General features: G+C 44.5%; 4 non-coding genes across 4 annotated transcripts; all 4 read left to right on the top strand.

Annotated features, from left to right (window-relative positions):
- Positions 1–2,111: 2,111 nt before the first annotated feature.
- TRNAA-UGC (transfer RNA alanine (anticodon UGC)) lies at positions 2,112–2,183 on the top strand. The gene has a single exon. It is a non-coding gene; the product is annotated as a tRNA-Ala (tRNA).
- Positions 2,184–4,290: 2,107 nt separating this feature from the next.
- On the top strand, positions 4,291–4,362 carry TRNAA-UGC (transfer RNA alanine (anticodon UGC)). Its single transcript has one exon. It is a non-coding gene; the product is annotated as a tRNA-Ala (tRNA).
- A 2,111-nt stretch (positions 4,363–6,473) lies between these two features.
- Positions 6,474–6,545, top strand: TRNAA-UGC (transfer RNA alanine (anticodon UGC)). The gene has a single exon. It is a non-coding gene; the product is annotated as a tRNA-Ala (tRNA).
- A 2,107-nt stretch (positions 6,546–8,652) lies between these two features.
- On the top strand, positions 8,653–8,724 carry TRNAA-UGC (transfer RNA alanine (anticodon UGC)). The gene has a single exon. It is a non-coding gene; the product is annotated as a tRNA-Ala (tRNA).
- The last annotated feature ends 544 nt before the right edge of the window (positions 8,725–9,268 follow it).

Genomic DNA, 9,268 nt, shown 5'->3' with positions numbered 1-9,268 from the left:
GCCTTTTGCCAGGCTCATCTTGCCTTTTGGCAGAACCCTAGGCTGTCACCATGGGTCAGGAAGTGAGATGACATGCAGCTGGGGCCAGACCACCGCCGACATTGCCCGGCTCTTGCCTTGGGAAAGCTTGTGAAATGGGGCTATCTCATTTTCGGTCTTTATAGAAAAAAGAATCTTTCTCCCCCAAGAAACCAAAGTGGTGGTTCATCTTGGCAATCTCGGTATAGAAAACGGTCACAGCTGTCTTGGCCATTGATGTGAATTCTTCCTCTAAACCAGAGACTCCTTACAGAAGGTTTAAGAAAAACTGAATGTCTTCTTTATCCCAATCACTTGCGATTGGACCATGATTTTGCTTTTCCCTTTCCATTCACAGAGGCATTAAACATGCATGTTCTTCATGCTCAGTGCGTAGTGATGCATGTCGTAATGCCTCCCCTAACTTTCTGGCCTCTCCTTGACGTTTCCATGCTGTCATACTTTGGTCACAAATGCTTCCAAAGGGCTGTGGACTACCTTTGCCCCATACCCTTTGATCACATTTCCTTTTGTGTAGAATTTCAATTTCTAGGTCCCCTTCTTTCCTTCAAGCCAGCCCAGCACATTAAGGTAGGTAAGCAATCCCCCTTTAAGTTGAAAAGATGTAGCTGAGAAAGCATTCTAGGAAGTGGCCATTTGGAGAGCTAGCCCTAGGTCGTATTCATGAGTTTTCTCATTCCACTGCAGCACCCGCACCCAACTGCGCCACAACCATTATTGAAAGACAGATGAATGCATCACGGAAAGCTTTGCTGTCTCCGCCTTCGGTAGCTCAGTTGATAGAGCGGCCGAGAGTAGTGCAAAAACAGTAACCCTTAATTCGCCGGTTCAAATCTGCCGCGGAGGACTTCGCCCTTTAGGTTTCCATCGCCTTCTCTGTTATTAAGACATTATCTTCCCCTCTGATTAAGAAAAAAAAAAATTCCGAGCTCCAAGTAAATGCTGGGACAGAAGGGTAGATGTCTTCTGTTTTCTAATGAAATTGACCACATCCTCATTTCTGAGGGATGTGGGAAGAGAAGTAAACAAGGACCTGCAGATCAGAATTCATTCCAAACCCTTGACTAAATATATGAAGGCACTTGGAAGACTTCCAGTCTCATTGTACCAAAGTAGATGTTTTGTCAGCCGACCCAGCTACTCCTTGCCTACAATGAGAGCGGTCATATATATATATATATATATATATATATATATGCGAGAGGGAATTTAGAAAGCCACCATCTCCCTAAAACTGAGCAAGATGCGAAGTGGAGTAATAGTTTACAGATTTGGAGAAAATCTGAGATGTTCGTCTTGCCAAAAGGAGCACAGAAATACCCTCTCTGAGGATCAAACTCAGGACTTTCAGATTATGAGACTGACGCACTGCCTACTGCACAGAAGGCTGCACAAACCCTCCCAGAAATACGTCTATACCCCTTGAAGAGGAAAGGAGGCAAAAACGCTTATCTTATCTTGGAATATAAATACGATACGATTGACTCGCTGGATTAAAATCATATGGAGTTATAATGGTGGGAAAATATTTCTTTCCAGTGATTAAACCCACACCCCCTACAATTAGCCATGCGAAAGAGTCAGGGAATACCTTTCACCTCTCTCAGAAAGATCACATGAATTTTTCCCCCACGTAACTGAGAATTTAATGGACTAAAACTCAGAATTAAGGTGCCGTCCTTAGCAATAGATGCATCTGGATCTCAACTCTTTACGTGCTTATGTAACATAGCTGTGTGTCCTGCAGTAAGAGCAAGAGTACCTTAATGCGTCTCAGGACATTTGTAAGCAGCACTCAACCATATTCTTCTTTCATGTAACCTTAACCAGTTGCCTTGAAAACTCTGGCATGTTTAGATCGCATCTAGCTGTTGTATGTGGGGCATTTGTTCATTCTAGAGTGAGCCTTATTCCATAAAATGGTGCTATACAATCCAGATGTAAGTCATGGGGAATCCCACATCTGACACCTTATTTTCTAGTGCCATATGTGGTGAATTTGAGGTACATAGAATTCCAGATTTCCTTCGGTGAAGCAAGGTCAGCCCGCCCCACCCCCACCCCAGGACGTGGGGGATGTAGCTCAGTGGTAGAGCGCATGCTTTGCATGTATGAGGCCCCGGGTTCGATCCCCGGCATCTCCAGCCTTTTGCCAGGCTCATCTTGCCTTTTGGCAGAACCCTAGGCTGTCACCATGGGTCAGGAAGTGAGATGACATGCAGCTGGGGCCAGACCACCGCCGACATTGCCCGGCTCTTGCCTTGGGAAAGCTTGTGAAATGGGGCTATCTCATTTTCGGTCTTTATAGAAAAAAGAATCTTTCTCCCCCAAGAAACCAAAGTGGTGGTTCATCTTGGCAATCTCGGTATAGAAAACGGTCACAGCTGTCTTGGCCATTGATGTGAATTCTTCCTCTAAACCAGAGACTCCTTACAGAAGGTTTAAGAAAAACTGAATGTCTTCTTTATCCCAATCACTTGCGATTGGACCATGATTTTGCTTTTCCCTTTCCATTCACAGAGGCATTAAACATGCATGTTCTTCATGCTCAGTGCGTAGTGATGCATGTCGTAATGCCTCCCCTAACTTTCTGGCCTCTCCTTGACGTTTCCATGCTGTCATACTTTGGTCACAAATGCTTCCAAAGGGCTGTGGACTACCTTTGCCCCATACCCTTTGATCACATTTCCTTTTGTGTAGAATTTCAATTTCTAGGTCCCCTTCTTTCCTTCAAGCCAGCCCAGCACATTAAGGTAGGTAAGCAATCCCCCTTTAAGTTGAAAAGATGTAGCTGAGAAAGCATTCTAGGAAGTGGCCATTTGGAGAGCTAGCCCTAGGTCGTATTCATGAGTTTTCTCATTCCACTGCAGCACCCGCACCCAACTGCGCCACAACCATTATTGAAAGACAGATGAATGCATCACGGAAAGCTTTGCTGTCTCCGCCTTCGGTAGCTCAGTTGATAGAGCGGCCGAGAGTAGTGCAAAAACAGTAACCCTTAGTTCGCCGGTTCAAATCTGCCGCGGAGGACTTCGCCCTTTAGGTTTCCATCGCCTTCTCTGTTATTAAGACATTATCTTCCCCTCTGATTAAGAAAAAAAAAAATTCCGAGCTCCAAGTAAATGCTGGGACAGAAGGGTAGATGTCTTCTGTTTTCTAATGAAATTGACCACATCCTCATTTCTGAGGGATGTGGGAAGAGAAGTAAACAAGGACCTGCAGATCAGAATTCATTCCAAACCCTTGACTAAATATATGAAGGCACTTGGAAGACTTCCAGTCTCATTGTACCAAAGTAGATGTTTTGTCAGCCGACCCAGCTACTCCTTGCCTACAATGAGAGCGGTCATATATATATATATATATATATATATATGCGAGAGGGAATTTAGAAAGCCACCATCTCCCTAAAACTGAGCAAGATGCGAAGTGGAGTAATAGTTTACAGATTTGGAGAAAATCTGAGATGTTCGTCTTGCCAAAAGGAGCACAGAAATACCCTCTCTGAGGATCAAACTCAGGACTTTCAGATTATGAGACTGACGCACTGCCTACTGCACAGAAGGCTGCACAAACCCTCCCAGAAATACGTCTATACCCCTTGAAGAGGAAAGGAGGCAAAAACGCTTATCTTATCTTGGAATATAAATACGATACGATTGACTCGCTGGATTAAAATCATATGGAGTTATAATGGTGGGAAAATATTTCTTTCCAGTGATTAAACCCACACCCCCTACAATTAGCCATGCGAAAGAGTCAGGGAATACCTTTCACCTCTCTCAGAAAGATCACATGAATTTTTCCCCCACGTAACTGAGAATTTAATGGACTAAAACTCAGAATTAAGGTGCCGTCCTTAGCAATAGATGCATCTGGATCTCAACTCTTTACGTGCTTATGTAACATAGCTGTGTGTCCTGCAGTAAGAGCAAGAGTACCTTAATTCGTCTCAGGACATTTGTAAGCAGCACTCAACCATATTCTTCTTTCATGTAACCTTAACCAGTTGCCTTGAAAACTCTGGCATGTTTAGATCGCATCTAGCTGTTGTATGTGGGGCATTTGTTCATTCTAGAGTGAGCCTTATTCCATAAAATGGTGCTATACAATCCAGATGTAAGTCATGGGGAATCCCACATCTGACACCTTATTTTCTAGTGCCATATGTGGTGAATTTGAGGTACATAGAATTCCAGATTTCCTTCGGTGAAGCAAGGTCAGCCCGCCCCACCCCCACCCCAGGACGTGGGGGATGTAGCTCAGTGGTAGAGCGCATGCTTTGCATGTATGAGGCCCCGGGTTCGATCCCCGGCATCTCCAGCCTTTTGCCAGGCTCATCTTGCCTTTTGGCAGAACCCTAGGCTGTCACCATGGGTCAGGAAGTGAGATGACATGCAGCTGGGGCCAGACCACCGCCGACATTGCCCGGCTCTTGCCTTGGGAAAGCTTGTGAAATGGGGCTATCTCATTTTCGGTCTTTATAGAAAAAAGAATCTTTCTCCCCCAAGAAACCAAAGTGGTGGTTCATCTTGGCAATCTCGGTATAGAAAACGGTCACAGCTGTCTTGGCCATTGATGTGAATTCTTCCTCTAAACCAGAGACTCCTTACAGAAGGTTTAAGAAAAACTGAATGTCTTCTTTATCCCAATCACTTGCGATTGGACCATGATTTTGCTTTTCCCTTTCCATTCACAGAGGCATTAAACATGCATGTTCTTCATGCTCAGTGCGTAGTGATGCATGTCGTAATGCCTCCCCTAACTTTCTGGCCTCTCCTTGACGTTTCCATGCTGTCATACTTTGGTCACAAATGCTTCCAAAGGGCTGTGGACTACCTTTGCCCCATACCCTTTGATCACATTTCCTTTTGTGTAGAATTTCAATTTCTAGGTCCCCTTCTTTCCTTCAAGCCAGCCCAGCACATTAAGGTAGGTAAGCAATCCCCCTTTAAGTTGAAAAGATGTAGCTGAGAAAGCATTCTAGGAAGTGGCCATTTGGAGAGCTAGCCCTAGGTCGTATTCATGAGTTTTCTCATTCCACTGCAGCACCCGCACCCAACTGCGCCACAACCATTATTGAAAGACAGATGAATGCATCACGGAAAGCTTTGCTGTCTCCGCCTTCGGTAGCTCAGTTGATAGAGCGGCCGAGAGTAGTGCAAAAACAGTAACCCTTAATTCGCCGGTTCAAATCTGCCGCGGAGGACTTCGCCCTTTAGGTTTCCATCGCCTTCTCTGTTATTAAGACATTATCTTCCCCTCTGATTAAGAAAAAAAAAAATTCCGAGCTCCAAGTAAATGCTGGGACAGAAGGGTAGATGTCTTCTGTTTTCTAATGAAATTGACCACATCCTCATTTCTGAGGGATGTGGGAAGAGAAGTAAACAAGGACCTGCAGATCAGAATTCATTCCAAACCCTTGACTAAATATATGAAGGCACTTGGAAGACTTCCAGTCTCATTGTACCAAAGTAGATGTTTTGTCAGCCGACCCAGCTACTCCTTGCCTACAATGAGAGCGGTCATATATATATATATATATATATATATATATATGCGAGAGGGAATTTAGAAAGCCACCATCTCCCTAAAACTGAGCAAGATGCGAAGTGGAGTAATAGTTTACAGATTTGGAGAAAATCTGAGATGTTCGTCTTGCCAAAAGGAGCACAGAAATACCCTCTCTGAGGATCAAACTCAGGACTTTCAGATTATGAGACTGACGCACTGCCTACTGCACAGAAGGCTGCACAAACCCTCCCAGAAATACGTCTATACCCCTTGAAGAGGAAAGGAGGCAAAAACGCTTATCTTATCTTGGAATATAAATACGATACGATTGACTCGCTGGATTAAAATCATATGGAGTTATAATGGTGGGAAAATATTTCTTTCCAGTGATTAAACCCACACCCCCTACAATTAGCCATGCGAAAGAGTCAGGGAATACCTTTCACCTCTCTCAGAAAGATCACATGAATTTTTCCCCCACGTAACTGAGAATTTAATGGACTAAAACTCAGAATTAAGGTGCCGTCCTTAGCAATAGATGCATCTGGATCTCAACTCTTTACGTGCTTATGTAACATAGCTGTGTGTCCTGCAGTAAGAGCAAGAGTACCTTAATGCGTCTCAGGACATTTGTAAGCAGCACTCAACCATATTCTTCTTTCATGTAACCTTAACCAGTTGCCTTGAAAACTCTGGCATGTTTAGATCGCATCTAGCTGTTGTATGTGGGGCATTTGTTCATTCTAGAGTGAGCCTTATTCCATAAAATGGTGCTATACAATCCAGATGTAAGTCATGGGGAATCCCACATCTGACACCTTATTTTCTAGTGCCATATGTGGTGAATTTGAGGTACATAGAATTCCAGATTTCCTTCGGTGAAGCAAGGTCAGCCCGCCCCACCCCCACCCCAGGACGTGGGGGATGTAGCTCAGTGGTAGAGCGCATGCTTTGCATGTATGAGGCCCCGGGTTCGATCCCCGGCATCTCCAGCCTTTTGCCAGGCTCATCTTGCCTTTTGGCAGAACCCTAGGCTGTCACCATGGGTCAGGAAGTGAGATGACATGCAGCTGGGGCCAGACCACCGCCGACATTGCCCGGCTCTTGCCTTGGGAAAGCTTGTGAAATGGGGCTATCTCATTTTCGGTCTTTATAGAAAAAAGAATCTTTCTCCCCCAAGAAACCAAAGTGGTGGTTCATCTTGGCAATCTCGGTATAGAAAACGGTCACAGCTGTCTTGGCCATTGATGTGAATTCTTCCTCTAAACCAGAGACTCCTTACAGAAGGTTTAAGAAAAACTGAATGTCTTCTTTATCCCAATCACTTGCGATTGGACCATGATTTTGCTTTTCCCTTTCCATTCACAGAGGCATTAAACATGCATGTTCTTCATGCTCAGTGCGTAGTGATGCATGTCGTAATGCCTCCCCTAACTTTCTGGCCTCTCCTTGACGTTTCCATGCTGTCATACTTTGGTCACAAATGCTTCCAAAGGGCTGTGGACTACCTTTGCCCCATACCCTTTGATCACATTTCCTTTTGTGTAGAATTTCAATTTCTAGGTCCCCTTCTTTCCTTCAAGCCAGCCCAGCACATTAAGGTAGGTAAGCAATCCCCCTTTAAGTTGAAAAGATGTAGCTGAGAAAGCATTCTAGGAAGTGGCCATTTGGAGAGCTAGCCCTAGGTCGTATTCATGAGTTTTCTCATTCCACTGCAGCACCCGCACCCAACTGCGCCACAACCATTATTGAAAGACAGATGAATGCATCACGGAAAGCTTTGCTGTCTCCGCCTTCGGTAGCTCAGTTGATAGAGCGGCCGAGAGTAGTGCAAAAACAGTAACCCTTAGTTCGCCGGTTCAAATCTGCCGCGGAGGACTTCGCCCTTTAGGTTTCCATCGCCTTCTCTGTTATTAAGACATTATCTTCCCCTCTGATTAAGAAAAAAAAAAATTCCGAGCTCCAAGTAAATGCTGGGACAGAAGGGTAGATGTCTTCTGTTTTCTAATGAAATTGACCACATCCTCATTTCTGAGGGATGTGGGAAGAGAAGTAAACAAGGACCTGCAGATCAGAATTCATTCCAAACCCTTGACTAAATATATGAAGGCACTTGGAAGACTTCCAGTCTCATTGTACCAAAGTAGATGTTTTGTCAGCCGACCCAGCTACTCCTTGCCTACAATGAGAGCGGTCATATATATATATATATATATATATATATGCGAGAGGGAATTTAGAAAGCCACCATCTCCCTAAAACTGAGCAAGATGCGAAGTGGAGTAATAGTTTACAGATTTGGAGAAAATCTGAGATGTTCGTCTTGCCAAAAGGAGCACAGAAATACCCTCTCTGAGGATCAAACTCAGGACTTTCAGATTATGAGACTGACGCACTGCCTACTGCACAGAAGGCTGCACAAACCCTCCCAGAAATACGTCTATACCCCTTGAAGAGGAAAGGAGGCAAAAACGCTTATCTTATCTTGGAATATAAATACGATACGATTGACTCGCTGGATTAAAATCATATGGAGTTATAATGGTGGGAAAATATTTCTTTCCAGTGATTAAACCCACACCCCCTACAATTAGCCATGCGAAAGAGTCAGGGAATACCTTTCACCTCTCTCAGAAAGATCACATGAATTTTTCCCCCACGTAACTGAGAATTTAATGGACTAAAACTCAGAATTAAGGTGCCGTCCTTAGCAATAGATGCATCTGGATCTCAACTCTTTACGTGCTTATGTAACATAGCTGTGTGTCCTGCAGTAAGAGCAAGAGTACCTTAATTCGTCTCAGGACATTTGTAAGCAGCACTCAACCATATTCTTCTTTCATGTAACCTTAACCAGTTGCCTTGAAAACTCTGGCATGTTTAGATCGCATCTAGCTGTTGTATGTGGGGCATTTGTTCATTCTAGAGTGAGCCTTATTCCATAAAATGGTGCTATACAATCCAGATGTAAGTCATGGGGAATCCCACATCTGACACCTTATTTTCTAGTGCCATATGTGGTGAATTTGAGGTACATAGAATTCCAGATTTCCTTCGGTGAAGCAAGGTCAGCCCGCCCCACCCCCACCCCAGGACGTGGGGGATGTAGCTCAGTGGTAGAGCGCATGCTTTGCATGTATGAGGCCCCGGGTTCGATCCCCGGCATCTCCAGCCTTTTGCCAGGCTCATCTTGCCTTTTGGCAGAACCCTAGGCTGTCACCATGGGTCAGGAAGTGAGATGACATGCAGCTGGGGCCAGACCACCGCCGACATTGCCCGGCTCTTGCCTTGGGAAAGCTTGTGAAATGGGGCTATCTCATTTTCGGTCTTTATAGAAAAAAGAATCTTTCTCCCCCAAGAAACCAAAGTGGTGGTTCATCTTGGCAATCTCGGTATAGAAAACGGTCACAGCTGTCTTGGCCATTGATGTGAATTCTTCCTCTAAACCAGAGACTCCTTACAGAAGGTTTAAGAAAAACTGAATGTCTTCTTTATCCCAATCACTTGCGATTGGACCATGATTTTGCTTTTCCCTTTCCATTCACAGAGGCATTAAACATGCATGTTCTTCATGCTCAGTGCGTAGTGATGCATGTCGTAATGCCTCCCCTAACTTTCTGGCCTCTCCTTGACGTTTCCATGCTGTCATACTTTGGTCACAAATGCTTCCAAAGGGCTGTGGACTACCTTTGCCCCATACCCTTTGATCACATTT

Source organism: Pleurodeles waltl, unplaced genomic scaffold, assembly GCF_031143425.1.
Source record: "Pleurodeles waltl isolate 20211129_DDA unplaced genomic scaffold, aPleWal1.hap1.20221129 scaffold_162, whole genome shotgun sequence".
Classification (NCBI taxonomy): domain Eukaryota; kingdom Metazoa; phylum Chordata; class Amphibia; order Caudata; family Salamandridae; genus Pleurodeles; species Pleurodeles waltl.
The sequence above is the reverse complement of the archived record's forward strand: the minus strand, read 5'-3'. Positions and strand labels throughout refer to the sequence as shown.